At 35.6% G+C, this 17,468-nt stretch overlaps 1 long non-coding RNA gene and 1 pseudogene across 1 annotated transcript; both read right to left on the bottom strand.

Annotated features, from left to right (window-relative positions):
- Positions 1 to 2,340: 2,340 nt before the first annotated feature.
- Positions 2,341 to 12,180, bottom strand: LOC128193605 (uncharacterized). Its single transcript, XR_008244955.1, has 3 exons — positions 11,606 to 12,180; positions 8,492 to 10,033; positions 2,341 to 2,592 (listed from the first exon to the last, which is right to left on the bottom strand). It is a non-coding gene; the product is annotated as an uncharacterized LOC128193605 (long non-coding RNA).
- LOC108343958 (UPF0481 protein At3g47200-like) lies at positions 6,307 to 8,492 on the bottom strand (annotated as a pseudogene).
- Positions 12,181 to 17,468: the final 5,288 nt, after the last annotated feature.

The following is a 17,468-nucleotide window of genomic DNA, read 5'->3' as shown; positions in this document are numbered from 1 at the left end:
TTGACATAAAGTATTTGATAATATCATATTTTATCTATTGTGACTTTTATTTCTTTATAAAAACTATTTAGTTGACATTATAATACTAAGAAAGCGAGTAGGATCGTTACTACAAATATATTCGATGAAATACTTGCAATTCGATATGATCACAACAAATGGAAAATAAATGTCTTTTTATTATTTTAGTAACTTATACAATTTATTTATTTTTCTGTTCTAACTTTAATTTATTAACACTTTGTAAACAGGTATGACAAACTCTAGATCATGAGACAGGAGGACGTGGTAGATCTGTGACTCGGTTACCTGATGTTACATCCTGTCGGATTGCCACAGAGAAGTTGGCGGTGGAGATTGATTCCCAATCGGGTACTCCTAGTGGGGCACATGCAGAAAAGTTTAGGAGCTACTGGGACATGTTGGCAAAAACACATGTCACTATTGTCGTTAACTCTTAGAATGATGTCCTAGAGGTTGAGAAAAATAAAAAATAACTGAGGAGGAGTAAGTGCAGTTTAAAGCATCTAGATTTTTTGAGGACTCACATATATGTTTTTTAATTTTGTTATAGTCACACAAGATATTAATTTGTACTTATTAATTTTAGTTGTTTTATAGGAAAAAATGATAGCCGCCCATAAGAGATAAACGCTTAATGATGCATCACACGTACACTGTCACATGGTGGTTATGCATTATTAGAGATAAAGTGAAAAAAGTCGTGTTGAGGCTTTAGGTCTTGAGTAATCTGACTTAGCACCTCCACTAGTTAGGTATGAATTGTGAAGGCTGGACGGACTAAGGCCGATGATTAGATGACATCCCAGACGGCTCAAGTTATATCCTAGAGAATTGCAAGTAGACACTTTTAACTAATTACCATAGTTCATATCAATTTTATGTAACAAACTTTTTTATGTATCTAAGTTCATTATGACATGCTGAATGAGTTGGTTGACCACCCAGGTCGTGTGCGTGCTATTAGAGGATCTATTGGATTGATGGAATACTTTAGTCCTAAACCAAGAAGCAAAGAGGCCTCAAGTTAGGAAGCGCTGAGTAACCTAAAGCAAGAGATGCAACTCAAGATGGAGGAGTGCATGAGAGTTGTCATGAAACGCTTCCAACAACAAGAATCAACATACTAAAAGCTTCCAACAACAAGAAGCAGCATATTAAAAGCTTCTTGAAGAAAAACTTCAGATGATGTCCCAACAACAAAAGAAGGACATCCCCATAGATGATTACACTTGTTAGTGTGAGTTTTGGTTGATGATGATCCTCCATGCATAGTGGCCGTGGGATGACAAATTGCAAGAGGCCAGACCCTTCATGGTGCTCCTTTAATGCACACTCACGTGTGGGTCACGATTGATGAAGTTAGAGACCCCTCGCTCGAGTGCCAATGCCTACATCTGAAATCCAATTCGTGGGGGAGGCCTTAGGCACATTTATAGGTTGGCTTAAGGCTACGATCATGCCATATTTTGGCCTACTAGCAGTATTATATTCTTATTTTTATAATTTAAAACTTCAAGTTATAATTAAATGATTCCTAGCTTTATTGAATGTGTCTTGCAGTTCTACCACCCTGAACCAATGGTTAAAACTGTGAGCCATGAAGATCATGAGGAAGCAGAAGATGATGATGATCCTCTAGCCATATTGATGAAGAGATTACATAAGTTGAATAAAGGACTAATGGAGCTGGAGTGAGAGTTAACAAGATTTGGCGTCCCGTGTACGTGCCATTGTATATTACTTTAAATGATGCACTAGAGGTCGTTGATGGAGGAAGAATGTTGAATATTTCATGCATACAACTATGGTGCATGCAAGTTTTTTAATTGTTATTTAACTTTTGAATATTATTATTATTACTTTTTAATAAATATACTTGACTTTATTGTTATAGCTATATGGACACCATCATAGTGGACCAAGGTCGTGCAACAATGTATGACTTTCCTGAACCTCAGACCATTCAACCATTTGGAAACACATTAGATTTGAGACAATCATATATGCAAACATGGATGACTGAGTCTAAAAGAGAGTTGTATATCACGCCATACATTAATAGGTATGTGTTACTCAATATTGTCAACTTTTATCAAAATTTAATTAATAGACTCACTAGTTGTTGGTACATGTAAGGGGCCATTGGAAATGATGGTGATCATTCCAAGAAAAACACAAGTTGTATGGTTTTGTTCTCTTCATAGGAAGAGGAAATCGGATTTGAAGTCTTTGTTATAAACGTAAGTATTACATTCATTTATATTGTAACATCCCAAAATACAGTAATTACCATAAATCAGAATTAATTACATTTAACAGTAAACAATGCAGTCTTTACACTAAGATTAAAGTTCAAAAGCCAAAACACTTTAGTTACAGAGATTCCATACAGTACTATCAGAATAATAGAAGCAGGGACGAACGGTTTTACAAAATTAATAATCGAACGTCAGAATGAAAACTAACATCTAAACTTCTAATTCAAACGAGCGGTCTAAGGCTCGGCCTTGACTTCCACTTCAACCAGATTCTCTTCTTCAATCACGTCCTCCAAAGTGACCTCGCCTTCTGCTCACATCCACACGGATGATCATTGCAAGACAGGACGAACGTACATGGACAATAGACAACACAAGGAAAACGAAAGGGTAAGCTTATGTAATTTAATTCATACATCAACATATACACTTAACATTTCAATTCACACAACAGTTAACTTAGCATATAACAACATAGACATATATATATATATATATATATATATATATATATATATATATATATATATATATATATATATATATATATATATATATATATACTAGACAGACCGTCCGGACTGTATGAATCTGTGTAGCTACACGCGTCCTTGCACCCGAGTGATGTAGTAACTGGGATACACTCAACAGCTGCCACTCGAGGTTAGCCCTATCCAAAGTACCCCTAAGGAATAGAACCTCCTGCCATTCCCACACATGAACTACTCTCCTCTACGTGAAGATGAGTATCACGGAATATCAGGATGGACCAAGCCAGCATTAGCATGCCCACAGTCATACTTTACCAAATTCCATATTCCACATATATGAGTCGTTCCTCCCTGGAACGCTCGTCCAAAATCCATAATCATAAAATCATTCCATATAGTGTTCACCTTTTAAAAGTTCATACTTTATTATCATTTTCATCTTTAGTTTCAAATACTCAAAATAACGAACGTTCAGTCTTCTGAAGGAAGAGGACGAACGTTAAAAGTGAGACTTAGAAGGACTCGTTGCCAATCAGAATGAATCGACACATGATTATTTGACGAACGCCAGTGCTACTCAAATCGGTTAAATGAACTGACTCTAGAGTGATACAATCAATATTCAGAATATTTTAAGTACCAAGATGTTAGGCCGAATCCAATTGGATGAAGATACAACAAGACGAGTAATTAACTACATTGGGAACCTTTCGTTTAAAGGAATCGACTGCCAGTCAATGACCGAACGCGATAATATACATTTACTAAGTATTTGGACGAACGCTATTTACGCACGTTTGGAATTCAAAGATAAGAACGAGCGTTCGGTATAAGACCGAACACTACATTAGGACGAACGCTAGGTAGATGACCGAGTACTAATTAGGACGAACGCTTAGTATAAGACCGAGAGTTCATTAGGACGAACGCTAAGTATACGACCGAGCGCTACTTAGGGCGAACGCTTGGTAGAAGACCGAGCGTTACTAATCTTAAAGTTTAAAGGTATTCATATACAGCTAAGCTGAACCGAACGCTCAAACATAGCATTTCATAGGAGGACGCTCGTTCTCAATCAGAGTTCTTTCCGAATGAAAGAATTCCATTTTAAGCCATTTACTAGAAAACCGAATGGTATAAGACCGTTCGATGACGAGCGTACATTATCAAGGTAAGAATTATCATTTCCAGATTTTTCATCTATCTTAACTCAACATTTCTCATACGATTCATATCTTTATGATTTCATTTTCCTCATTAAATCACATACTTTATAAAATTCATATTAACAACTCATACTCTACAATAATCATCCATTTTCCAATTCATACATATCATCAACATGCAGTTCAACCAACAGAAACCATATTCATTCAGTACAACAGTGGTCGTTCATGCATACTCAATCAACATACGTCTCATGCATACATTTCATATCATACTTTCATACATCATACAAGTATAAATTAAATTAATAAGCTTCCCTTACCTCTAAAATGTGACCGGACGTTCTCAACGCAGAAACACAACCTCTCTACCACAGTTCCTTCACTCGTTAAACCAAACTACATAAGGTGATACCCGACACTATCAGATCTACTAATTTTGAAGAAGTGAATCGACGCACGAACTCAGAACTGAGTTGGATGCTTTGGAAAACGAACGACAGAGGCAATGGGGAGAACTTACCAGTCCAGCTTCACAAACCGAACTGTTCTTCTTGAAGCCCTTGTCACCAGGAGTCCTTCTACGGTGTCAGAATCGTGATCGGAGGAGATGAAACGGTGGTGATCTTAGAGAGAAGGTGGGGAAATCGTAGAGAGAAGGAAGAGAGAAAAGGATTCTCCAGAATTCTGAGAGGAGTGTGCGTGTAGAGAGAGAGAAGAGTTTTTCTGAGAACGCATGTTTTGCTTCCAGCGCCGAACGAACGTCCACTCCTCGTCAGCCACGTGCATTCCACTAACGCTTTCCAGACTCCTCTCGTCGTGACACCTGGCGTTCGTTAGTGAACTGTCGCGCTCTCCAAGTGACACGCGGACTGTACAGCGCTCGGCACTCCAGGCTCCATGCAGCGCGACACCTGGCGTCCGCTGTTGAAATGCTTCTTCCTGCGGCTGCCACGTACGTTGTTGAGGTGTCTCGTTCTCCAGCTGCCACGCGTACTCCAGCGTACATTATTTTCCAGGGTCTTACATATATCAATTAATATCAATTCATTATGACATTAATATATTAAATTATGTTTGTAATGTTTCAATTTTTTTTAGAGTTGTGGGTAGGCCCATATCACAACAGATTAAATTATATATCCTAAAGTTGTAATTCGTTTATCTTTAACTTATTATTACTTTTCGTAGTAATAATTGTGATTTTATTTTCTCTTAATTAAGTATCTCATATAATATTTTCAGTTTACTTTAATACAAATTTATTTAATTTTGAAAATTAATTTTAATATTTCTCTTCTTTATATAATATTTTTTACAAGTAATATTGTAATAAATATAATTTTATATTACTTTTACTACTAAAGACATTGGGTAATTTTCATTTTTTATTTGTTAAAATATTTTTTTTGTCTATTACATCGATTAAATCCTATACAAACTTTACATTCAAATTGTTGTAATAATGTTAGATTATTGGAAAAGAAAAACGTTGGATTGCAACGTTCAAAACTTTAATTGCCAATAACGTTTAAATTCATTTTATTAAGTGCTCTAACTGTAAAATATTTAATGGCTTTTATTGTCTTTTATTGATTTTATTCTTTCCTAGCTCTATAAATAGAGAGCTTCTCCCCCATTCCAAAAACACACCAGAAGCCGTCTTCTTTATACTATTTTTAGAGATTCTTGCTAGTTCTGAGATCCTCAGAGATATTCTGGGATGTTCCTATTGTATCCTAGGGGACTTGCGCAATACACCGCGGATAAGTCTTTAAGGACAGTGAATCTACACGCCTAAAATACTGCTCGTGAGTTTGTCAACTTTTATATATAACAATCTTAAGGACTTATGACTGACATCAACAACTCATTATAAAATCATTTTTTGTAAGATTGTTTAACCGCCAATGTTTCTGATTTTTTTTAGTCGGGTTATCATAAGATGACAGAGAAAATGTTGGAGTGAGAGAAGTGAAAGAGAAAGGGTTGAGAGGAACGAGGGAAGTGAGTAAGGGTTTGGTTTTTTTTATTTAGTTTTGAGAATGAAAATTATTAAAATACCCTTAACCTTAAAAGTTAGAATCTATGATAAGGGTATTTTTGTCTACTAAAACCCGGAACACATTGCTAAAATTTATATATATATATATATATATATATATATATATATATATATATATATATATATATATATATATATTTGAATAATTATATATGATACAAGTGATATTAATTTTAATAAGCTTTAATTAAAAATATTTATGAGAGCTTGTAATAAAGTTACTTAGTGATTAAAAGGTAGATAAAGATAACCACACACTATAAAACAAGTTGAATATTTATTTTTCTGAAAGAAAAACAACAACAAAGTAAATCACCTTACGAGGTTCTCTTACAAATAGAACTTAGACAGTCAAATACAATCATCAACATCTTCTTCCCTTAACTGACTTTCTTGTTCCTTATTTAACTATCCATCTCATTAATTACCTGCATATTTAACATAGCTAATTTTATCAGTTGTAACTCATTTCATAGCAGCAGTTAAGTATTGACATAGCATGATTTCTTACCATGAAATAGTGAGTTGATTGAACATACAGTCTGAATAAACGTGAGGAAAAGTAGCATAATTGCAGCAGTAGTAGATGCTATTTTCCAAGGAGTGTTGAAGTAGTCGTGTATGAAGATAGCCTTGTACTTGTTACAAGGGTTTTCATAGAAATCATTTAAGCTATTGCATAGGGAGAAATAGTGGGAATTGAAAAATGGCATGCTAAGTTGTGAGCTCAGATCATTAATCATTGTAGCCACTTTATTAGCATCACCGGTCCAATTAACAATAATTTTCTTATCAACAAGTATATGTTCACATCTTTTTCAGTATTGATAAGAAAATCTAGAATCGCTAAATATTGAGTAACAATGCTTGTAGCTGAAAGGTGGCAGTGTTCATATGCCATCATATTCCTGAACAAAACTTCTGAATTGTCATGTATATCCAAGCTTGGCATGCTCAACACTCCATATTTAGAATAGGTCAAGTCAAGTAAGCTGTTATTTGGACTGAGCTTGAACTCAAGACCTGCCTCCATTAGTTGGCTTGCACTGTATACATGTTTAATAATTTGTTTGCATTCTTCTGGTTTTCCAAGACCAAGCTTTGATGATGATATTATAGAAGATCTTAACAAATCATTGAAGTGTTTTGGACTCTCTCCTGAACACTCGTTTCCGAAAAGTCTATTCCCAAAATATTTGAAAGTAATGTCAAGAAATTTCTCATTCATACCAGTGAGCTTGTGAAGTTTTTCAAGAACACAAAAAGGAAGTTGATTTTCCAATAGTAGCAAGTCAAGGTCCACATAGGTTAGCATCCATGGTTTTAGCATTAAAGGGTCTTTTCCCTTCCATTCACTGTTACTATTCCATCTTAGAAAAAGCTCAATTATGAAGCAAGCATCAACTAAAATCATTTTCAAGAAATCATCACTATTGCATTTAATAGCGTCTGCATAACAACTTCGAATAATATTGCTTTCTTCCATTTCTTTAATTTTGAGAACAAATTCTTTGATAGGTAGTTGTGTTCGATCTAGGAATGCCTTGAGATATTTGAGTTTAAGCTCTTCCATTGCCTTAAAACTGTTGTCTTCCTTACTAAGGTCACATGGTTTGTGATGATAAGGGCCAATTGAAAGAACTTGAGGTGTGTAGGCCTTGGGATTACTTTCACGAATATTTGGTGGCACCCTATAAATGCATTGCATATGGAATTCATCCGTTTGTGGAGGTTTCACATTTTGAAGCATCTCGGTCCATTCTCTCTCTAAACGTTCTATTTCAATAGCTAAATCTTTCGATTCTCCTTTCATCTAGTTAAAACACTGTAACATGAAAAGTGATATATACTGAAATATTAGAAATTAGGATTTTGAGTTTTAGAGAAAAACATTTTTAAAGGTGGAGTCTAGAAAATTCTTAAACATAATTCATATAGCAAGTATTTTTAGAATTGATTTAGAACATTTTTTTACATTAACAAGTGTACCGTACGTATGCTCGTATATGAATTATTTACATCAACTAAACGGTCTAATTCTAATACCAATTACATTTTTGGTTGACCATCCATGATCAATTACATTTGATCGATTACTCTTAATGGATCATATTTGAGTGACTTCTTTGGACTAATCATCATTAGCTTATTACTCTGAGTCGATCACCTTTGATAGTCCATCTCTTGACCAAGCACATTTGGCCAATTACTCTAGGCCGACCACTTTTGGTCCTTCATCCTATCCTCTTAAACATCATGACCATCATGACCGATTGATTACAAAATGGTTAAAATTGTAATCTCGAATCAATCAGTTGATTTTGATTAAGATTTGATTAGGTCGTGATTAGACTGGTTAAAAAATAGAAGTCCATAACAATCATATTAAACAAAACTCTAATGTATGACTTTCATATATACACATTAGTCATGCATGTCTACATTAATATTATACTGATCGATAATTTACTGACTTTAACATCGTACCATTTGAGACTAGGAGACTCAACCTAGCACCCCATTCGGTTATGAAATGTGACAAAAACACCTGAGCGACACAGATAAGAAATCCAGGAATAAAAAATACTCAGTGTTGGAGACCAATTACAAACCCGACCCATACACCCGTAACAACAAGCAAAATGAGAAAATATCTTACTACGTATTAAAAATAGCATCAAGTACGCACTGATCAATATACAACACTAAAGCAGTAAAAGAGTTTCATTTTTCAATCATAAAACGTGGTTCCAAGATTGAGGATAATTCATTTGAAACCAAAGCAGAATTAGACAGTTCAGAACAACAAAAGATAACCCATTTAAAAAGAATTCCGAATTCAATATAGTACTTAAACCAGCGAGTTAATTAGTACCATGCCTGACTCCCCATGTTCAATATTTCTTGAAAAAATAATTAGTGCAAAAAAATCTATTCATGGACGAAATCGAAGGTTGGAACTAAATAGAGCAAAGGGGGGAGAATGAACCTGATATGTTGAAATTGTAGAGGAATATAATTAATCTTTAGCAAAAATCACCTTTTGAACTATTCATGCTTTTTATAACAATTCCTTATGCTGAAGTCTTTCCAAGTCAACACCATTGTTCATGGACAGCTTTCGAAATCTAAATCTAATGGCTATAAATTGCAGTTCATTAATGAATGATTTAGTGAAGGATATTGCACGCTATCGCGTTTGAGGATAATGTATGGACCCATTGTCCAGCATTTGGCTCTTTCCATAGCTTTTCAGGTTGAAAAAAGTCACTTTGACTCTCATTCGTGCCAAATAAGTTTCAAAGATGGAGGGACCAAATCTGTTTGTACTTTTATAAAACTGAAGTTGAAAATATGCTAGTTAAAATTATGTTAGCTTAGCTTCTACTCGTTTTCATATCATTCAGTTGCTTATTTACTTGGATTTTTTTAAATTTTACGTTTGCATATATAACTGCAAAGTGTTTACCACACAAATAAATAACTATGAGAAACTCGTGAAATAGTAAGTAAAATATAAATGATAAAAAGAAAAACAAGTGTAAATGCATGGCCTAACTCGACCAAAATAATTTATAGGCGTGAAAATGATAATGGGTCCACTCTTTAATGTGTAGAAAATATAAAGAGTGTATGGAGTAGAAAAATCACACAAATGATTTTTATCCTGGTTTGAATCAAAAGATTCTACGTCTAGTCATTAATCACTATAAATAGTGATTAACCTTTTTACTAAAATATTGTTCACAAATTACAATAGGATGAAATACAAATAAGAATAGAAAGAACATTCCTTCGACAAATGAATCGCACGTGAACTACTCAGCCAACTTGAAGAGAACCGCTCCGAACTTTAACGCACACAGCACGAACTTCTCCTATTCACAAGACTTGACAATGAGCAAGAACTAGCACTTGAGAACTTCCTCATACTGCACTGTATTCTCAAAATCGCAAATTTGCTTTTGAAACGTTTGGAAGAAGAGTGTATATAGCCTACTGGTCTGAAACTGAGACGACATATTACAACTGCCAATGATAATCGATTATTGTAAGTGATAATCAATTATCTGCGAGGCTTGGAACAGTTTGAATATGGACTCTTCAAACCAGTTGATAACGGTTGAATTTACCGTTATTTGTGATGCTATTTTGATACTAAAATAATCCCTTTTGGCTTTAAAGCTTTCTTAAACTCTTGTTCTAGTTGAATTTGATAAATAAGTGAAGAAAGGTTATACTTTATGAATTTGATCACTAATTCCCTCAATTTTGTAGGTTATTGATATGATTGGAAGAGGAGAAAAAGTGTCAAGGAGTTGGAACCCAGGGGGGACAACATAAGCACTGGGAAAGAAGACTGAAAGAAGACTAAGGACCGTAGGGCGCCTGGTTACCCTTTTTAGGGGACCTCAACGTCAGAAGTATTGCAAGGGCGCCTGGTTGTCACCATTTGGGGCGTTGAGCGCCACTCCCCTCGTAAGTACGCCTGGACACCCCCTCTAGGGGCGCTGAGCGCTAGCCAGCCACACCGTAGGACGCCTGACTGCCCTCAGTCAGGATGCTGAGGGCCAGTCTCTTCACAGTCAGGACGCTTGTTATGTTTTGGCCACTCATGACTTGATGTTTGATTTATTTGAGTATTGGAAAATATCTTATGAATCGTGATCTAGAGGATTTGACCTAAAGGGAATATTGCCTAGGGATAGGAATATGACGTTTGGTTGTCTTAAGCTTCTTTTCTTAATGCGGAATTGATTGTTAGGGTTTTCAAGGGATTGTTGTCTAATAATCAAGACTAGGCTTTTTACATCGAGACATCAAATTTTAAGTAATTTAGAAAATGACATTAACATTCCAACAAAGAAGATGAATGTTGAAAGGTTTTTGGTGGCACAAAAGTCAACAAAACCTAAATTCCCCACTAATGGAGTATAGGGGAAACCTAGGATATCAATCGAAGGACTTGGTACTTATTAAGTATAGAACTGTAGAATTATAGCCTAATTATTTATTTACTAAAACTAAGTGGGGAAAAAAAAAATTAATGAAATCTAAAAGAAAGAAACTGATTATTGATGTATGATTAAAGAAAAGTAATACCTAAGTAAAACCAATGAATAAAAGAAAACAATGCATGATATCTATCCTATACTACTACTGTAACTAATGTAATCTGGACTACCAGAACCAAACTAATGCAATGATGGTAAAAGCAACGTGTATGATTTGAAATTGAAGTAAACATCTAAATCTAAATGTAAAAACAAAGATAGATGATAAACTATGAACTATCAGATGCATAAAGCTAATCTCAATCAACAAAAATCAAGATAATGGAAAATAAAGTTCAATATTAGAAGGTAAAGTCCAGAATTCCAACCAAAACTCAAATCAAAGCTTGAAATTAAAATTTAGAATTTAAAAGTTCAATCTATACTACAACGACCAAATATCAAATGCAACAAAACGAAATAACAATGAATGTTAAACCTAAAGGCAACTAAAGATTGAAAGAAAACAACTAAAGACAGAGACAATAAATCGCAATCCAAGAATCAACAGAAATTAAAATTTTATTAAAAGAGGAATGAAAATTACAGTAGAAAACACCGTGGAAGCAAAGCCAAGAATATCACAAGCTGTCACCACCGTGATTGCTCGATCAACAGTCCAGGAGTATCAGAATCTACACTACGAGAATGAAACTGGACGAAAATGAAAACCCTAAGCTAGGTAGCGTCTGTCACCCACTACCGTGCACTATCTAAACCTAAGAATGGTGTCTGTCACCCACCACTCGTATTATTCACTTTACAAGACTTCCCTTTATATAGGGAAAGTTCAAAGGCAGAAAAAGAAAGAAAGAGAGGGGGAAAGGGGGAAGAATCAGTTACAACTTTGGAAGCTTCTCGAATCAATCTTCAACTGATTCTAACCTCTCTTCTCTTCAGCCGTCAACCGCTTCTCGGTTCGATCAACATTCTGGTCCGATCATCATTATGGGCCGGCTTCCTCTTGGGCCGTGAAGAGTCTGATCAGCCTTCTACCTCGCATCATTGATCTCATGTCTGGTTCTACCTTTTTTCTTCTCTTCTCGCAAGAACCCTAACCATAAGTGAGAGAGTTGGGAGAAAAGCCCAAATGATTCGAGCTGGTTTCGCACAAATGATACACAAAATAGAAACCCCATCAGCTTTGGACTCCTATGCAGCGTTTCATTAAGTTTTGTTCAAAACGCACAGCTTCAGCCCATGCCTAAGCAACGACCCAATCACTGTTTCAATAAGGGATGTTGCTCCCTCTATCACCACACCTTTCTCCCTCCACCTCCTCTTTATTATTTTGTCCCTCAGTAAAATTTTATTTTAGGGTTATTATTTTTTAATTTTACCCATTCACAACCTATTTCACTAATAACCTATTTTAATCCCATACATGAGTAAAATACTTTTCTTTCATTTTAACATTATACTTCTTTCTCTCTTTCTTTCGTCGTTGTGAGATACTACAAGTTGCAAAGGTTGGTGGTGATGGAAAGTATTATCAAGCAGTCTCCCTCTCGTGGTGCATTCGCTCTCGTGGTGCAGTGCGTGTCGTGCTTCCTCCAGGTGTGTATTCGAATAAACCTTGAAAACAAACCCTAAAATAAAAAACGTAACCGGTCACATCCTTCAACGGATGTCAACATCCGTTTAAGGTAAAACGGATGTCGACATCCGTTTTTCCTTAAACGAATGTTGATGTCCGGTTGAAGGATGTCACCTCCGTTTAAAGGTTATGTTTTTTTATTTTAGGGTTTGTTTTATTAGGGGACATCCGTTGAAGGATGTCACCTTCGTTGATGTATACTTCCTCACGTTGGTCGACGCTATAGACGCTCCTCCACACCACGGCGGCGAAACTCCTTCACACTACGGCGACAATGGAAGCTTTCAAACCAAAAAAAAATTAGGAAGAAAAAGGAATGTAAGCATGGGAGGTGGGGAAGTGAAAAGGAAACGGGGAAGAGAGTTCCGTGGGTGGGTGCTAGAAAAGTAAAATCGGGGTTTCAAATTATTTAAAATAGGGTAAAAGTAAAAATCTTTTTAACTTAAGGATATAATTGTATTTAAAATAATGTGGGGAGGTGGAGGAAGTATAGGGTGGTGGTGGAGGGAGAAACATCCTTCAATAAGTAGCAGTAGTGCATAATAGCAGTAGTGCTAGTGGCCCAACTCTGCACCATCTCTAAGAGTGTTACTCCCTCCACCACCCCATTTTCTCCCTTCACCTTCCAAATTTTTTTTAAATTTCAATCTTACCCTTTTTACTTTTTACTTTTTCACTTTCACTCTTTCTATTAGAGCCAAACCCCCACCCCCACCCCCACTTTCACTTTCTCTTTTTCTTTTCAATTTTCACATATGTTAACACATAATCTAATTAATCCATACAATCTTCCTCGCCAACAGTGTCACGAGTTCCCTTCACCTCTCTACATCACCACCATATATTACATCATGTGACTTTGAATATCAGAACTAGTTTATTGAATCTACACCACATTGAGAAATCCTCACATTCACATATGTTGATGAACTACCACATGAAATTTGTTGTTCAAACTATCAACTTTTTTCCATTACTTTTTTTAAAATATGACAAAAGTTATCAAACCATATATAATATAACGTAACTAAGCTTTCGAGAATAAAGAATGAAGAAAAGGCGAAAATGGAGAATGGTGTTAATGGATGTGAAAATTGAAAAGAAAGAGAGAAAGTGAAAGTGGGGTGGGGGCTTGCCTATGAGAGAAAGAGTGAAAGTGAAAGGGGATTAGGGTTTTAAAAAATAAAAAGTAAAATAGGTAAAAGTAAAAGTAAAAAGGGTAAGATTGGAATTTAGAAAAAATTGGGGAGGTGGAGGGAGAAGATGGGGTGGTGGAGGGAGTAACACTCCATCTCTAATCCGCCATTGGAGCAGCCCAAATCATTTCTCTACTGGCCCAATTTGTGACATGGCCCAAACAACTTTCATTTACTTAATTATGGCCCACTTTTCCAAAGGTTAATCTTGCAAAAAGAAAGAAAATGAAGAATTATACAGCAAAAATAATAAATAAAATTTTAAAACAACAAAAGAAATTCTTATTTTTATTTTCTGAATTTTTCTAAAAGACAAAATAACCTATTTATTTAAAAACCTATTTTATTTAACTAAAAAGAGAAAATTAACTATATTTTTATTTAAAACCTATTTTTACCCTAATTACACTAAACTATCTTAATTCTAGTAAATTAAAAGCTAAAACTAACATAAAAGAAGAGTATTAACACAGAAAAATGAGGAAAAATAGAGAGTTAACAATGAATTCTAATATGCATGAAAGTGAAGTAGGTGAAATCTAACCCCAACAATATCATCATCTCATATTATCAATCTCACCCATTCATTCTTGTGTCAAGCCTCAATTGATCAATTTGTATTCATATTTACTCTTGTTGCTTTTGCATTTAAACACCAATAAAATAGCTTTTAAGTCTTGATTAATTAAGGTATTAAACAATTGTTAAGGAAACACAAGTCTCTTGGAAAATGATACTTGGTCTTACCATTTTATATTACTTGATACGATTTGGTACACTTGCCAATGCGTTAACAAATTTTTGGCACCGTTGCCGGAGACTCGTGGTCATGCTATACTTTTGTGTGATTCTTAATTTGTTTAGACTTTTTCTTTAATTTTTATTTTTATTTTTATTTTTATTTATTTTGGCTAATTTGGTGCTCTAGTGTGGTATTCTTTAGTGTATGCAGGACAAGGTTTGTACTAGAAGCATAAAACTATCTGAACCTCTTCTTACAGTCTGGAAAATAGTAGAAGAAGAAGGAAGATTAAAATGGCTCACAATCAAAATTTTTGCTTCTCTAGAGACTCTCCAACAACCTTTCACTTTATTTGATCAGGAGATAGGAGATATGACTCACAATCAAAATGGTAGATGTACCCTGGCATATTATGCAACAATCACAAGTCTTCTTCATTTTAATAGCAATGCAAGGGCAAGGGTTAATGCTGCAAGCATGGAGATGAAACATGCTCTCATTCAATTGGTGAAGAGCAACCAATTCAATGGATTAGCTCATGAAAATCTAACCACTTTCAATGAAATATGCAATACAGTGAAGATTAATGGTGTGCCAGATGAGGCTATTAGACTTAGCTTGTTCCCTTTCTCTTTAGGAGGCAATGCTAAGATGTGGCTTTAGTCTTTCCCAGAGAATAGCTTCACTGAGTGGGAAGATGTGGTGGCTAAGTTCCTGAACAAATATTTTCCTCAGTCCAAGGTCAACAAAGGTAAGCGGGAAATTTCTTATTTTAGACAGGGCATGGATGAAACTCTAGGTCAAGCGTGGGATAGATTCAAAAGTTTATTGCGGAAGACCTGAGAAGAATTTTGGGGCTAATACTGATGTTAACCCTAAGGAGGAGTGTAATGTCATTATGACTAGAAGTGGTAAGATGTTAGAGGAGAGAAAAATTGAGAGAAAAGAGAAATCTGAGTTGAGTGAGAAAGAAGAAGAAATTGAAGAGAGAAAAGAGGAGCCTGAGATAAAAGAAATTGAGAGCGATAAAGGAAAGAAAAAGAAAGAAGAAGAGGAAGAGAGAAAAAATAAGAGAGAAAAAGGAAAAGAAATTGAGAAGCCCCTTCCTTATCCTAAAGTACATTCAAAGAAAGAAAAAGAGCAACAATTTGGGCGGTTCATGGAGATCTTCAAGTAATTGGAGATTACTAAACCCTTGATCGAAGCACTGCAGCAAATTCTTGCTTATGCAAAACACTTAAAGCAATTCCTCAGCAAGAAGAAGAAATATTTAGATGAGGAGGCAATTGAAGTGCAGGATAATTGTAGTGCCATCATGTTTGTGGTATGATGCATACAACTTTGAGAGTCAAATGTAAAATGTGAAACTTTGAGTAGGAGAAATAGGAAGCTTTGTAAGTGCAGTGGAAGTGTCATCTTAGTCGGATTGATGCTGAGGGCCCCATGACTATGGGCGCCCAGCGCTAACTGAGCAGGTTGGAGGACTCATGACCGAGTCGCGCTCAATGCCCTTTTGAGGGGTGCTCAGCGCGGGTGTTGCTGGCAGCACAGTTTGGGCCTTTTCGGGCTTAGTGTAATTAAGCCCAACCTACCCCCTTAACCCTAAAAGTTTCGTCCAAACCCTCACTTTTCACTCTCACACTTTCCAGCCACTCAAACCCTCACCCTAAGAGTTTTGTCTCACTTTCCTCTTCCTTCCAACCATCAAAGCTCATCTCTTTCACTCAGATTTGCTTCCATACTTCAAGATTAGGGTGGTTTCAAGTTGTTGCCATTGTTCTCTACCCAAGCCCTAAGTTTTCCTACTCTATTGTGCATCTTTCAAGCTTTGCATCTCTACTCAAGTAGGCATTCTCATTTTTGTTCTTAAAGTTTTTGATTTGTTGATGATGTTTATTCTATGCATGATATAATGTTGATACTGCTATTTGAACTGATTGGGATGGAGTTTTGATTGCTAATTTTTGCATAAAGCATTGCATTGAACGAAAGAATCATCAAAACACCATGTTGAGTTTTCTGTCATGACGATGAAGGCCCCCTAAGTGGCGCTCAGCGTCGATAGGGTCTGTGTGTGCCAGGATTGTGAATTGTATTGGTTTTATCTGAGGTGCAGGTGGCGCTGAGGGCCTCTGTAAGGGGTGCCCAACATTGGCAAAGCTGATTTTGTGATTGTTTGATTTGTGCAATGTTTTGGTATGATAAATTGTTTGTGTGATGAGAAGTATGATTTGCTTGTGTTTGCTTTATTGTGTGGAAGTGATGTTGAGATATTATTGCTTTGGGTTTTAAGAATAATTGATGGTTGCTCATATAATAATTGTTAAGACAGATGCATGGTTTGAATTGTGATTAATAGGCAGGACATGATGTTTATCAAATTGTGGAACCTTGAACTAACTTGTAAGATGTTGTGCCCTAGAGTTTTTTTGCCCAGAGTTTTGTTTCATTGAATGCTATTGCTTTGGAATCACAGTTGATTTTTCCTGAGTTTCTCTATTTGAACAATTTGCTTGCTTGTTACATATGATCAAGGCCATTTGTTCTTATCTCTTGTAAGCCAATGCCAAAATTTCAACCCAAAAATTTTAAAGGTTTGTTTTATCCTTTGAACCTTGAACCTAATGTAAAAAATAATACCCTTGAAATCCTTGCCTTGAGTTGAGTAGAGTATGCATGTGTGGGATAGGAGAATGGTTCAAGTTTGGGGTTATTGGGTTGTTTAAAGTGAAAAGAGCATTGAGCAAAGTGAATAAAGCAAGAGAAAAGTGAATAAAGCAAGAGAAAAGCAAAATAAGAGAAAGGTAAGCTCAATGCATAAAAGTCGGGATTAAGTTCAGAAGTGGTTTTTCAAGTGAAAAGTAGAAAGAGAAAT

Source organism: Vigna angularis, chromosome 8, assembly GCF_016808095.1.
Source record: "Vigna angularis cultivar LongXiaoDou No.4 chromosome 8, ASM1680809v1, whole genome shotgun sequence".
In the NCBI taxonomy this organism is placed as follows: domain Eukaryota; kingdom Viridiplantae; phylum Streptophyta; class Magnoliopsida; order Fabales; family Fabaceae; genus Vigna; species Vigna angularis.
Note: the sequence above shows the minus strand (reverse complement) of the source record. Positions and strands in the feature narration are given on the sequence as shown.